At 39.4% G+C, this 15383-nt stretch overlaps 1 protein-coding gene across 8 annotated transcripts in view; it reads right to left on the bottom strand.

Moving 5' to 3' along the window:
• The window catches only part of LOC142075247 (dymeclin), a 222356-nt gene that overhangs the window by 149529 nt on the left and 57444 nt on the right, over positions 1–15383 (bottom strand). The window lies entirely within an intron of this gene.

The raw sequence follows: 15383 nt of genomic DNA on the forward strand, positions 1-15383 counted from the left end.
AGCCTCCTGTTTCTTTTCCCAAACAAAACTAAGAAGGAATAGCCAGCACAGCAAAGTCATTACAGATCTGCTGCTTCCCTGCTAGGTCTAATTTTCACTCCTCCAAACTTGTGAAGCACCTGAGCACTGGTACCTGCAGCAGTTCCAACCAGCTTCTCTACCAAAGCCTTCAAGAGAGCATTTAAAAGCAGGTAAATAAAACTCCAAATATAAGTACAGTTGGAAAACTCACTGCTACACAGTTTGGGAGTGCTCTGGCTGCCACCCATATTCCCGAGAAGACTTGCTCATGCTCCTTGGACCCCGCCACCTCTCCCTGATGCATACATGCAATGGGCATGTTGTTTTTAATCTGCCACAGCTTGTCCCTATTTTTGCCTTAAGCCGTAACATTTTGTAATGCAGTGAGGTAACTTCCTCCTCTACACTACCTGCTGTACCAAGGAAGAGAAAGTCCCCCAGTGTTAATTCTCTTGCTTGAAACCTGGTCCCCCAGCAACTGGATGAAGCAACTGCAGGGAAGGTCCCCCTCGCATCCTGGAACAGGCTCACAGACTTCACGAGGGGTGCCGCATCCCAAGCCTCGCTGGCATGATGCTCCGTGGAACACACTTCATGAAAACTCAATGTTCAGACAATCTTGCTGCCAGCTTTTCAACAAGTTTCTGCTCAACGTATGCAAACAGCAATTTTCAGGACCTTGTAACTTGGCCAGATTTAGCAAACTTTAAGAGGGATTGCAAATGGCACATCTTTGTCCACGGCTTCACTCCCCTAAGCCCCCCTTCCCAAATCTCAAGAGCCTGTTCCAAGGCATGAAGGCTCTAAAACTCCTCAATAAAACAGATGTAAGAATTCAGCATTGGTTAAATAACATTTTTCCCTAACCTCATTCTCAGAAACAGAAGAACTGTTTTCAATTAAAGTAGTGCCAAAAAAAAAAATTAAAAAAAAAAAATCAGCCTAAGGAAGATATTCAGCCTGAAAAGTTTCATCACAAACAACTGAAGTTTGAAAAAAAATTATGAGCAATTGAAAATTGGATTTCACTACAGCAAGTGCTATATAGGGTTATCTACAGGTATCAATACCAGCTCCAGCCATGAACATCATAAAAATGGTACTTTTAATGATAAACCATTGAGAAAAATGGCAGTCCTGAAGAATGAAGTCCTATCTCTCGAACAGCGTACCACAGGCAAACCAGGGCAAAATTTTTCGTTATCTTGACTAGCCAAAAATGCTGCCTCAGCTGAAAGAATCCGGTCTCCCTGCTCACTCTTCAGAGCAGACATAAATTACTGACAATGTTGATGAGCTGTTTTATGTTAGCACCTGCCCTTTGGCTTTGGACTCTGAACTGAAATCAACTCCAGAGGCATCAGATAGCAACAAGTTTTTGTCACCAGACACCACGGTGGGATTCAAACCAACAAAATGGAGCTGCAATACACGATATCCTATTTGAAGTCCTCTTATGCATCTAATACCTATCAAGTTGCTTGTCTTTTGGGTAAATGGCCAGCGTGGAGGGAATGGTGTTGGGAAAGGTTTTGGTGTATCAAATTTGCTGACTACAAAAATACAACACTATGGGGGAAGAAAAAGGCTGACTAAGTATTACTAACTCTGCCTGTATATACACACTTTATAAAGAGACATTTTTTCCAACAAAAATTGATAGTAACATTGAAATTATATAGAAACATGTGCTAACACTCATCAACTTTACCATTAAAGACTAAAATTACATATAATGTATTAAGAAAGTTTTGGTTCCAAATACTGATCTGCCAGTTGTTATTAATTTACCTTATGGCATGAATTACATAAAGATTTGCATTTATCCCAATATGAGAAGTTACATTTAGAGGCGCTTTATTTTGTCTCTAGCATGCATGTTCAGTTCCAAAATGTTTCATCTTCAGTACCCAAAAATGTTTTACCACAGGGCAAGGGATTCCTTTAGGCTTTTCCTGTTCACAAGGATTTTGCAATAGTGCCAAGCCATAGAGTAAAGCATTTGCTCTCTGGGAGGGCAATTAGGAAATACTGAGAACTACCCATGACTGCCTTCTCTGCTATCACCTACAATAGGTCTATGCCGATGCTTGAGAAAGAGAAGTTAATATAACTTTTTCATATAACCTACAAAGCAATTCTCATTCTGTACAAGACCAACCTAGGTGTTAAAAAAGCCAATCCGAGCAGCAGGACTGCCCTCGAGGGTGACGCCCAGCACCACTGCCTCCAGGGCTACCACACTCACTTTTGAAAAGTGCTCCAGATTTTCACGTAGCGCTCTCTTCTGCGGAAACTATTTGGCAAGCCCTGCCTAAACAAGCAAGCCCTACGTTGTACACAAGCTTTGTAGGCTTTTAGCATCAGTAGCTGCCGCTTGTGCAGAGTAATTCTTTTTAGGCTACCCAGTTTTGAATAGATAATTCAAATATTGTAATGTTTTTCATAAAAACATTTCCGCTATCCCCAACATTCACTCCATATTCGCACAACCATTACTCAGCTAACTTTATGCAAAATCACAAATGCTGCCAAGCTGTTTGGTACGTGTGCCCTCTCGCAAGCCACAGCACAGAGAGCTGATAGCAGGATCTTGGCACCAACCCCTGCCCAGGGCTGGCACCGGCGAGGCAACCCACGGCTCTGGCTGCCTTGGAGCCTGGGCACAACGGCGTCCCGACTGCCTGGACAGCCAGCCGAGCTCCCCTTCCCGCTCTTCTCCTGCTCAGCCACTCTCTTACCTCCCATAATCACCCTTATGGAGGTGGGTTGATGATACCGTCACTTTTAACACGCAGTTTCAGGCTCCATGAACTTAAATACTCATATACTAAAATATTCAATGGTATTTGTATCTATCAAAATTATAGTTGATCTGATAGTATTTCACATTGATTACCTTATTACTGTCAGGAATACTGACAACATGCTTCATCAGAAGGGAGAAATGGATATTGATTGCCTATGTCCTAAACTCCACTTAGCAAAACAAAGAATTACGATTAGCAAGATCAGTTAAAGAGAGACACGTATATGCTCTATATACATCTTATAAAATCATCTGAAATTGTTAGTCAAGTGTGAATCTTACACAAGTCATCACATGCAAACAGCATGTTTTATTAACCTTGAAGCAAGGCCTAGCAGTTAAATCATGAGGATAAAGATCAGGACACTGGAATTTTATTCCTAGTTGTAATGTCAACGCATTGTACAATTTTAGTCAAGCTGCAAGCATGTTATTTCCTCTATTTCCCCTATCTGTAAAAATGAGAATTTTCTACTTAATGAGGGCATTTACCTCTCAATGCCCTTGGCCTGAACGTGTGCTGTTTGGTCGTGTTACGGCACTGGACAATCTCCATTTATCATCTCCCCCGAGATCCCAGCTCAGCAAGGTACTTCAGTTCAAGAACAATTTCACTGCCTTTACCAAAACTACTCTCATAATTACAGTTTCCCATGGAGGCAGGGAGTGAAATAATATTTCTGGAAACAATCCTTAGCTTTATAAGCAATTCCTGAATCTGGACCAAAGAACAACTATTAACGAGTAGTAAACTACTCAGCCTCCCAATTTCTGCTTCAGGAAATAAAAACAACACCGGGCTGGTGCAAGTCGGGGACGGGACCGTCGGCGGCTGCTGCAGTGAGAAATCCCGAGCTAATGTCCCAGTCACCTAAGAAATCTCTGACTCATTGAAGAGAGCCAGAATGGATTATATAATACATTGGAATAGATTATATATTCATTGGGTATATACATGTAGACGTATATATACATACAATTCTATAAATACATAGCTGTAATATATAAATCTTTAGAAAGATGGATCATTTATTGACAGATATTCTGAGAATGCCAATTGCTGAGAGAAGCAGTTCCATAAACATAAGCTACTGAGGCTCAATTACATGGATAAACCTGAAGCCAGAATTAAAATTATGCAAGCTAAAACAATTTTTTCTAGCCAGATTTTTATATTTTTGTATTATCTACATTTTATATATCTGCATTTATTTTAGTATATTTACATATATTTTATATTTATATAACATTTTCTTTGTTTATATTTACAAAACAAATTATTCTGGTATAAAATTTATGCATATTTTATTTTTTATCTCTCTAGGTATTTTGATATCTACACAAGGTATATATATTTGTATATATACCCACTAAATATATATTTATATAGTATACTAGGTCATATATTTTTATATTAGAAAAATGTATTTATGTTTATATATTTCATATTTAGTTACTATATTTTATTTATATTATATAGTTTTTCTATTATATAAATACATACACACACACAAAACTAGAGGGTATCAAACAACCGTCAACTGCTGTGGTGCCTAAAAACATCTCCCATTCTTGGCAGAATTAATTTGACCCAGATTTTCCTTCCAGAGTAAACTCTGCTAAAACCTCCCACAATTCCACTTTCCCTTCTCTTTCAGGCAAGGAAAATTGTTGCTCAAGGTCATGATCTGATTTTCTTCCTAAAAACCAAAACCCTCACCAACCTCCCACATAGGTATTTCCACAAGCATTCTTAACTGAAGTCCGTTAACTATAAAGCGTTCAGAGGCTTCTTCCCATTTCCAAGTATCTTATGAAAGCGAAATTAATTTCGCTAGTTCGCAAGCTCAGCGTTGACAAAGCATTTACCCAAAAGATTAAGAAACAGGTAAGAAAACAGGCTCAGCTTATGAATTGCTTGTAGATGGCAGTAAGACAACTTAAAGTCACTGCATTAAGGGCTCAGAGAGGATGTATACCTGATACCCGACCAGAACAAAAAAGCACCGTGGCTCAACTGCAGAGGAAAGAGACTATTAAATATAAAAAGATTAAGCCTTTCCAAATCGGGAAAGAAAAAGGTACATAAGCTTTGGCAAGTTCAACGCTAAGCCATATTGAGTCAAGCCAAAAATAACTAAGGAACAGCTTGCTAAAGGTATAAAAATTAACAGTAAAAGCTTTTTTGAACAATCTGAAGTAGACAGCTCCTCAGAGAGGCCAAAAAGTAATGGAGGCGTTAAGGGAGCACTCTGAGAAGGCCAGGCTCTAGCAGACGAGCTAAATGAAGTATGCTGGGTGCATTTTCCGACACACTCTGGATACACCATCAGCAGATCTGATGCAAGACCAGTGGAAGGAGAAAATGCTGTGGTGTCCCCGCTCAGCCTCTTTCGGCATCTTCAATCAGATTAAGGCTCAAGAGGAGGCTGCCTCTGAAGAAATAGTCTTCAAATGAAGGGTCAGGAGAAGACTTAGGAAAAAATTCAGAACAGCCACAAATCATCAAGACCAGAGTGCTCACCTGGTAGTGCTAAAGCAACCCTACTATGAAATCTTCAAACAGAATGAGTCTGTTAATAAGCTGGTAACTGCAACATCCATCTGTGAAGAGCTCCTTTGGATGCAGGACATGACATCTCTGTACCTTCACTGTAGGCAATGTATAAGCAGAGCAGTGACTACAACCAGGAGACACATGGATAAATTATGACTTTTGGAGAAGATTCAAATCAGGCTCTTAGATAGGTAAGTCATACTTATTACAAAAGCTGCACTGACCCTTCCCATTTGCTTAACATTTATCCATATGTTTATCTCGCAGACCTTTCAAAACTTTTTGAAGAAGTCAACGAACAGAAGCAAGAGCAATCTAGTTGACATAGAGCACATGTCAATGCGGTTTTTAATATAGCTTCCACCAAAACCAGCAGCCCCTTCCCTTTGCACATTTCTCCCCATTTTCTGTACCCTTCTAAAAAAAAAAAAACCAGTATTTGTGTGGCCACACAGGAAAATTAATTTCTTTAGCCAAGTTGAGGGGAAGGACAACTTTCAGCTAGCTCAATTCTCTGCGACAGCTCACCATGTGGCCACAGAAATGCAAATATGAGCAGAAAACGGAGAGGCAGAAACATGCAGGCAAAAGCAGTTGCATGCGGTTTGAGCTTCTTTCAAACAGCAGCTCATACTTCCGTTGGATTGAAACTGAATGTGGAATTGCACCCACTACAACTGGATTTCTAAGAGACTGTCTTTTTAAAAAAAAAAAAAAAAATCAAACTTCTGAAAGAATAAGAAAAGCATTCACAAGATTTAACAGGGACTAAATAAAGGAATAAATGGTCAGTTTGCGTAATGAAGGAAGATTATCTATAGATTACCATACGGCTAACTGGGGTACTAACACCTCTGATTTTCAATACATATCTTGGAAACCAACAAAGCACTCAGGGGTTAAAATCTGAAGATACAAAAATCTAATGCAGATCATTAAATGTAAAGTGACTAAGAGTCACAGAATAACCTCCTGATGGAATGCCAGCTAACTACTAGGGTGATAAATGCAAGGTAGGACACATATACACATGGCAGGGTAAGAGATCTAAGCTACACATCATAGCAAATTCTAAATGAACTATTTCCATTCAAGAAAGAAATCTCAGAACCATTATGGATAATCCCTGGAAGTGTCAGCTCAAACCTTAGAGCCATCCAAAAGGCAAAGTGATCGATGTTCAGATCTCTTGAGTACAACCATTCTTTCCCCCAGGCCTCTTTGATCTGAGGCTGGTTAAAGTGAAAACACTGGAAGACATTTAGATTTTCTGACGGTGGAAGACAGAAACATGAGTGGTGGAGGGGGGACAAACCACCACTCTTTAAGTCAGTGTCTCACCCACATAGTAGTCCACCCACCTAGACCGTAACACCCCATTCAGAGATGCTATGGGAGACCATCACAAGCCTTAGTAAAGCTAAGTAGACAACTTCAACCACTCTTCCCTCATCTGCAAGCTTTGTCATTTTACCATTGCAAAGGCAACGCAGTTGGCCAAGCACAATTTATTTATGCTCCAGCCATCCGACTGCTGCAGCTATACCAGCACCATTTCTACAGCTGGCTAGCACTGTTGCAATAGCATGCCAGACAAAGATTCAGAACTATGTAATTTCATTTTTAAGACATGTGGCGTTTTCAGATTGTCCCACAAGACTCAATATCCACGTCCAGCGTTGATTCTCAGCGTTTATTTGTATCTGGACTACAGAGGTTCAGCGGTATAACTAAAGCGATGCACATCTATACTTTTTACTGTTCATATTCCTTTCACGTCCAGGAATCCTCACCATAGATATAATTACAGCTAAGCCAAGCTTCTCTTGCTTGAGTTTATGCATTTAAGAAAAGCATAAGCAGCTATAGAAACACCTGCCTCCACAATAAGGAATGCCCTGACATAGTTATTGCAGTAAAAGCCTCGGTTCTAACTCAAATACCTAAAATCAGTATGACTTTGTGTAAACATGCCTTACGTACTCGAGCAGAGCCTATGGACCTCATTAACTAGTTTTTAATCACCATTTGGTACAAGCCCAAAAGAGAAAAACAAACCAAACCACGGTACTGCTTAATTAATAACCCTTTAACCAAACACAGCATTAATTTCTTTGAGGAAGATGTGAATTAAAGGACTCCAAAATACATTCAGAACAAATTTGAAAAAGCAAATGTACAATATATCAACTATTATGTCCCAAGCTTTTTTTACCTCCCACATTTCTCACACAGACATAAGAGTTTAATGATAAGACACCCACATGCATGCATGATTATGATTTATGAATAGTGGACCACATTCAACTCTAGTTAAAAGCATTTGGCATTCTAGCAGATTATAAAATCCCTTCCTACGCTTGAGAAAGGATACAATGACGATTTCCGTAACGGACACCACACTTCATAAGGAATTATGTCTAGCATGACACCCACACTAACGAGACAGAACTGTAAATTTTAATTTATACAGTCATTATTTCTTTTCAAAGTCTGCCTCCTAAGGAGGATGAAGTGACAGGGAAAATGTCAGTTCTACACAACAAAGGAATTAATTTGTACATAAGGTGCAATAATTACAAGTATTTCAGGTTTCCATCTTTAGCAGTTGCCTTGTGCTTGTTTCAAGTATGTGCCAAACCACAGTGAAAATGTAATTTAAGATTAATTAACTGGAGAGCTCTAAATATAGGCCGAAGCAAACTTCTACGCAGTTTATGTGCTTTATGAATTGACTATAGCAATTTGCAAATATGCCAGTTCTTGACATACTGATAAGATGCTGAAATGACTTTAAAAATTACTTAAAATATCAGAGCATGCCATGAGTTTTAAGAGACTGGTGGTGGTTGTGGTGGGGAGAGAGAGTGCAGAACACGGGGGGCGGGAGGAAGACGCTATTAAAAAGACAGGAAGAGAAACACTGTAACAGTGATTGAGAACACATTATTTTCCAATACACAAACTGCAAAAGCACACAAGGGTTTTTTTTCTTCTTCCAGTGAAAATACTAAGAAGCCAAAAGGCAAAGATAAATGTTTTCTATTCAGCAAGAACAAAAATTCCACAAGTAGCTACAAATTATGTGACAAATCATTAACCTGACTGGACAAGCTACATTGGACTATGTTTAAAACATTTTAGTTGACTGATCTAGAAATTAATTATTAGATTTTATTCTCTATATATTGTTCAAAATAAGTTTACCTAAACCTTCATTTCTGAGAGACTTTTACAAGTAGGCAGAGTGCACCAGGGGAACAGAAAAACAGTGGAGGAAGAGACAAGACTCTTACAGTCTACTATTTGTTTTCTCCATATCACTTGATGCACTTATTCAGTAAACTTACGCAGTCCCAGGATAGCCTGTATTAAACATAATGTATTTTCAATTTATGAAGCAGCACTAGCATAAACGGCAGATGCACTCAGACCAGCCACACTCAATAGTTTTCCCTGCATTTGTTCATTTTAATGCTGCAATTAAATCACTCATTCGCACCAAGCGCTGTCACCAGGACTTTATTTTGTGACTGCTACATCAGCTAAAAATTGTTTATTTGGGAAACAGTACAACTTTTGCAAAGCTTCAGAGTGTTTTAGAACTCGGGATAGGGAAAGTAAATAAATCACAAAAAGGGGAAAATTTATATAAATCTTCACTAATAGGTAATTCTAACCACTAGAGCAATTGTAAGAAAAAAGTAGTGATAGCAGCCATTGCAAGTTAAAAGTTTACAGAAAAATTAAAGAGAACGTTGGGCAAGAATAGGAATGTGGCTAACGAGCACATTTTCCATCTATGCTAAGACTATTTCAGGACAACTTTCTTAATTGCAGAAGTGTAAAATGCTGCACTTTCAATTGCATAAAGCCTTTACATAATAAGCAGTTCTTTAACCTAGATTACATGTAATTCCTGTCCAAGAACAACTGTTACAAAAATCCGAGGCTCTATAGCTTCTGTCCATCTCCCAGGCTGCTCTGACCTAGAAGCAACAAACACCACCTTGAAGACTATGTAAGTAAATCCCTAATTTAACCTTTAATAGAAATGACAGCACAAACAATCCCCAAACTGAAAAACAGAAGAGGAAGTCAAGGAGGAAAAAAATGCCTGAAATCAGTAAAGATTCCTCCATAACAAAGTGAGGTTATGTTTAAGTGTGTTGGCAAACTCCATTCAATGATCACAAACTCTTATTCAGATTAGTTGAAACAGCAGGCCTACCTCTAGAAGTGGCAGTATGCAGATCTTAGATTTGATTTTGGGAGCAGATGCTCCAGATGCTGTTTGAGAGACACCGTGGAAGACCAATGCTTCTTCTGAAAATGTCAATAGAAGAACACTTTGCCTCCTCTCCCTTCGTGGTCACAGGCAAAATAATTTAAAGTTGAACAAAAGTCATCTTGATAGCTTTCTGATTACTGTCATCTGATTCGTTCTACCACATGTTTGGCAACAGGAAAACCCAAGGATAATCTCAAGTAAGTCAGACTTTGTAGGAAAGTCGCCTATTTATTCAAGTATGGGAACATGTCTGCTTGGAGCAGTGCCCAGACTTGCCATTATTCTCCTAATGAATCTGTTTCGTTGGGTCTGGTTTTTTAATTCCTAAAAAACCTGCTCCAGATTTGTTGCTGTTCATTTGTTTTATCGAGACTAAACAACTGGATCATTGAGGAAACCTACAGATAACTTATTTTACTGTATGGAGATACAGTTTGAACCAAGTCCTTCATCTGCCCATACTAACACTCAGAGTGCCTCAACAGCACCCATTCTGTTTCTGTTCCCAGAACGTTATCAGCTTTTGAGGACAGAATTTATTTCCAATATCCATAATTTCAACTGAATTAAGATTCCTCAGTGAAGGTATGACTTTAGAGTAAGTCTGGACTAGTGCCCTGAGAAGCTCTCAAGTCATCCATACGCATGTTTGGATGAAGCGCAATCTATGTCTTGGCTCTCGACATTGTGAAACGGAAAAGCAGCATTCACTGTAGCAGGATAAGGAATGGTTTTGCTTTCATTCCCGCTGCCAGAAGAATATCTTGGTCTAACAAGCCTACACAACCTCAACTAAGTATTAATTTCAAGAAGTCCGAAATCATTGCTCAAAACACTTGATAACTCCAATTATCTGACTTTGTAAGCACAGGTCAACTAGCTGGTTGTCTTCATCACTGGATTATTAGGAAGAGGAATCTTCATTTTTACTTTTTCCTCCAGAAGATTGCAGGTCATAAGAGTTGCAAGCAGCTGCTTCACTTTATCTGATCAGATGTCTGAAATGCATGTTTGGGAACAATCCCTCCTGCCAGAATTTAGTATATATTCCATACCAGGACATACAGTTTCCTAGCAAATTCTCTGGATGAAAAGAATACATGTGTTTTTAGCAGTGTACTTTTAGATTTACAACAACTACTTTTTCTCCAAGGAGAAACTTTCCAACCCAAAGGAATCTTTATTCCGTTACCTAGTACAGGTGTTGTTTCTGGTTAGATACATGCAGTTGTACAAATCATTTTTGGGGTAGTCACTAGGTTTCAGAAGCATGATGCCAAATTCTGTTGATCAGAGTTGTCACAGGCATTCCAGCTGCTGTGCCTGATTGCCACCCCCCGCAAGATCATAAACAGTTTACTAATATATCCTAGCAAGTACCCTTTAAGCAATTTGTTGTTAAACTCATTACATTTTGAAAATTGCCTATTATTATTCTATTTTCCAGCCATGTTTTTGTAGCAGTTATTATATCTTAGAACCTCTGAAATTCTAAAAGAACAGTTTCCTGTATAGGTAAGTTGTCATGCACTTCATCATATCTTGCTTGACCTTGCACTACAGAAACCCAATAGAGTTCCAAATGTTGTACTTGGAAAATAAAATAATTATATCCTCTGTTTAGTAAAACTGTTTTCTTTAGACTTATTTTGTTCCATTTTCCATACTTCTCTATAAGAAACAGCACTTACACAAAAGACCTAAGCGCTCGCAGTTGACTACAGAAATACAAGTTCTTCATAGTATTATTTAAATATCTAGATATCAAGAAATTCTGAAATTGCATCTTAAGCTTAAAGCTCTGTCATCTAAAAGCTGTCATGTACAGCCTCAGAATCAGAAGTGGCTGGAGACATTTTATCACAATGTTCCCACCAGACATCAAGGTGCTCTGCATATATTGTACCTGGTCTATAACTGGAAGGCTACACCATCTTCCTTCTTCAAATGCTTAAATATTGTGACTTTACATTTGTTCTAATTGTGGTTTTCTGATCGTTTTCAACATAATTGTTTAAAGAAAAAAAACCAAACATACTCCACTTGGTATACTAGGAAAAATGAAATGCTCCTATATTTCTTTCATCACTATAAACTACAGAGCATCATCAAGAAATATCCCTTCTCCCCTACAAGCATCCAGGACCTTCGCTAAAGCTGAAGAGTTGAAAGTTTAGGCTCTGATCTCAAAAGATTTCCACTGAAGCTACTGGGATGCTGCACGAGCATACGATGCCTCTGTGCATAACCACACCCCAGTATAGCACCATACCCAGTTTTAAAGCCATGAATACATGTCCTTTGCCATGCAGAGCAATAGGAAGGCTTTTATATCACACATCCTAGAATTTGCCATTGTCATCTATGTTTAATGGCAATTCTCAGGGTCTGTTCTCTTTCAAGAAAGAGCTGCATAGCTTCTGATGTGTTTACACAAAAACTTCAAAAGCAAAGTATTCAGGGAGTAATATAAGACCAGTTTATGCAGTTGGAAAAAAGACAAGCCTTCAGGCATGCAGCCTCTAGTTAAATTTCTGTTTAAAGAAATGACATGTTCCTTTGCCAGTCCAAAATAAAAGTTGGTAAGCCTGATAACTATAATACAGGATTTTCCTTGAGAATACAAGAGGAAAAAATAGCTAAGACTGTTCTCAGCAAAATATTCACTTCTCATATATTCTACCGGCTAATCCTTCTCCCCACTCTTTTTGAGTTTCACTTCACAATGTATTTAGGCAGATATTACATGACAGGTACAGTAAGAACCAGTTGCGAAAGAGCTATTTCTTGCCTGCAAAGTCCTAGTTCATTTAAGCCCTAATTCAGATCTGCTGAAAGCTAGCTTGTTCTAAAGGCTCTATAGAATTTATAAATCCACCTTTCCCCAAGTGTTCAAACCTATATGACAGACATCACAGAGTTTCTAACAGTTAAATTTCTCACATGTACAACTAGGGCTTACGTACCGACAACACACTGAGTGGCAGAGTAGAGCAAATTCAGTTACTCAGACGGGGCAGTTGAGGGTCCTGGCAGTCCCCCAGGCAGCCTCTCCTGAGCCTCAGCAACAGGAGGCAGGATGGGCACACGTCTGCATTTTGCAGGAGGAGGAGTTATAGCAGGATTGTAAGAGAAGAACTTCTCCATTTAATAAAAAGAAAGGCAAGACTTCAATTTCCCACTCCCCAATTCTCTAAAAGAAGAGAAAGGAGGAAAAGAAAACAAAAATCCCAAAGAAAATGAAAAGCAAACCCCTGTGTAAGCTGTGCATGCTGCCCCTTCCTAAAACCCTTCAGCCACAGCACTAGCTGTGAGCATCCAGCAGGACATCTCACTTGGGTAGACACGGCCTGCTGCAGGCAGAAATGACACAGGATGGCGATTACAGGTCTCATGCTGGAAAGAAAGAGCTGATGCAGAACATCCTCTTGACAGCCCTGTGCATCCCATTAAAATCACAGTTTGTCTAGGAATGGGGTTTCTGAGGAACACCTGCACATTTTAAGCATATTCTTCACAAGATATGAAGTGCAAAATAAATCTGGGAATAAGATTAATAATAAGACTTAATAATAAGACTTCAATAAGGTATTTAAGTGCCAGCTGAAGCTGACCTGAGAAAGCCTACTGGTATGTGTCTTTCACCCTCAGGCACTCTGAAGACTTGTACATTGCCCCAGACACGTTAAAACTGGAAGTCCTACAACACTGTGTAATACAGAAGACGCGTGGCAGAAATAGACTTAAATTGATTTTGAATGTTAGCTGCAGCATAAAATTATCTCACCTGATGTAAGGGTTTTGCATGAACTAAGACCAATGAGAAAGTAAAAATTTTCAGTTCAGACTGAGACTACAGGTCTGTATATTTATCAGCTACAGATTCTCATAAAGCTGAGCAAAAATCCAAAATATTAGCAGGAATGCTAAGAAATTTAGTCTTTTAACAATTATTAGGAATTATTCCAGAGTTAGAGTCATTCTGAAATTTTTCATTTAGACAGAAAACCTTGTCCTGTTCCTGACCACAATTCTCTTATGAAACCTCGTTTCCAAATTTATTACCTACGCTGTTCAGCAGAAGAGTGACAAGGTCTCAACTCTGTCATTATTAATATCCACAACAGGAAGACAAGGTTTGGACCTTGGCCAAAGAAAATCTGTCCGTTGAATTGCAGCAGTTCCCCCGATAACAGTCTACTTTAAACCTCACAAAATGCTCCAAAATGAGTGGGAAAGAGGGCAATGCTTGGCACAGAGGAAGAAATACTATCCAGAAAGCTCTCTAGAAAGGCCAAACATTTGCTTAACATGCTAAATAAAAATAACGTGTAAGAGCTTGCCAGACCAACATGCTCTCCATTTTGCATGAGCAAGCCCCTAATGACAACCCAACAAAGGAAGTTTGTTTACCATTAGCTTCTTTGTATATACATTCACATCAGGAACGTTTTTATGTCCACAGCAGTAATTTACGTATAGGCAAGAGCTTTCATGTCAGCCAGCCAAATCATAGCTGAGTTAAAGAGATATCAGAGAGTCATCCTCCTCCCTACATCTACTCTGCCTTCCCAGCTCCACGCCATCCCCATTCCTTCCGTCTTACATGACAGAAACAGAAAACGGAAAGGACCAGAAGATAATACGGGAAACTCGTGCAATAAGGGATTTGCTCCTGTGCCTTCCTCTCCAGCCTTTCATCTATCTAGTCCTTCTCAGACATTCCACAGTGAAAGAGATACAGCTATAAGTTTACAATGCTTAGTTTCACTAAACTCAAATATTTGTTGATGAAAGACTAAATGAATAAAGCTGTATTCCAGCTATGGTGCTGGTAAGAGAATTTGTATTTCAGGATCTCAATACTGTTCCCAGTAAAACGGTTAGAGAAATCTTCCTTTGGGTGCCAACCTCAAAGTCTTTAAGCCCTCTCCTAAGGTTAAATTCTTGGAAGCTGTGCCATCTGAAGACAGTTTGTGTAGCACACGTACAGTGTTACGCTTCACATACATCCCTGTGTTATTCCAACTGCAGTAACTGGTCTAATGAAAAATACTGCCTCTCTCTACAAACCTCCCTTTCCTAATCATCATGACTACACCAGCAGAACAACTTTAAAGCTATTCTTGTAAGACTCAAAGACCTTCTCTTGTGGAAAGCTTCGGGAATGCCACCATATTGATGCCACCAATAGATGCGTTTCTTTATTCTCTCTCTACTACCAAGCTGCTTTAACAGCATCTTGAGGAGCCAAAGTAATAACTCACAAAGTCTGCACATGTGGTATGAAAAGATTAGACATGGCTTAAGCAGGCAGGGATCTAAATCCAGACTGATAGAATCGTATGAGGGAGCTGGTAGAAGTGCTCACCAAGCCACTATCAATCATTTATCAGCAGTCCTGGCTAACCGGGGAGGTCCCGGTTGACTGGAGGTTAGCAAATGTGACGCCCATCTACAAGAAGGGCCGGAAAGAGGATCCGGGGAACTACAGGCCTGTCAGTCTGACCTCGGTGCCAGGGAAGGTTATGGAGCAGATCATCTTCAGTACCATCATGCGGCACGTACAGGACAACAAGGCAATCAGGCCCAGTCAGCATGGGCTTATGAAAGGCAGGTCCTGCTTGACTAATTCATCTCCTTCTATGACCAGGTGACCCACCTCGTGGATGAGGGAAAGGCTGTCGATTTTGTCTACCTAGACT

The sequence above is a fragment of the Calonectris borealis genome, chromosome Z, assembly GCF_964195595.1.
Source record: "Calonectris borealis chromosome Z, bCalBor7.hap1.2, whole genome shotgun sequence".
NCBI classification, from domain to species: domain Eukaryota; kingdom Metazoa; phylum Chordata; class Aves; order Procellariiformes; family Procellariidae; genus Calonectris; species Calonectris borealis.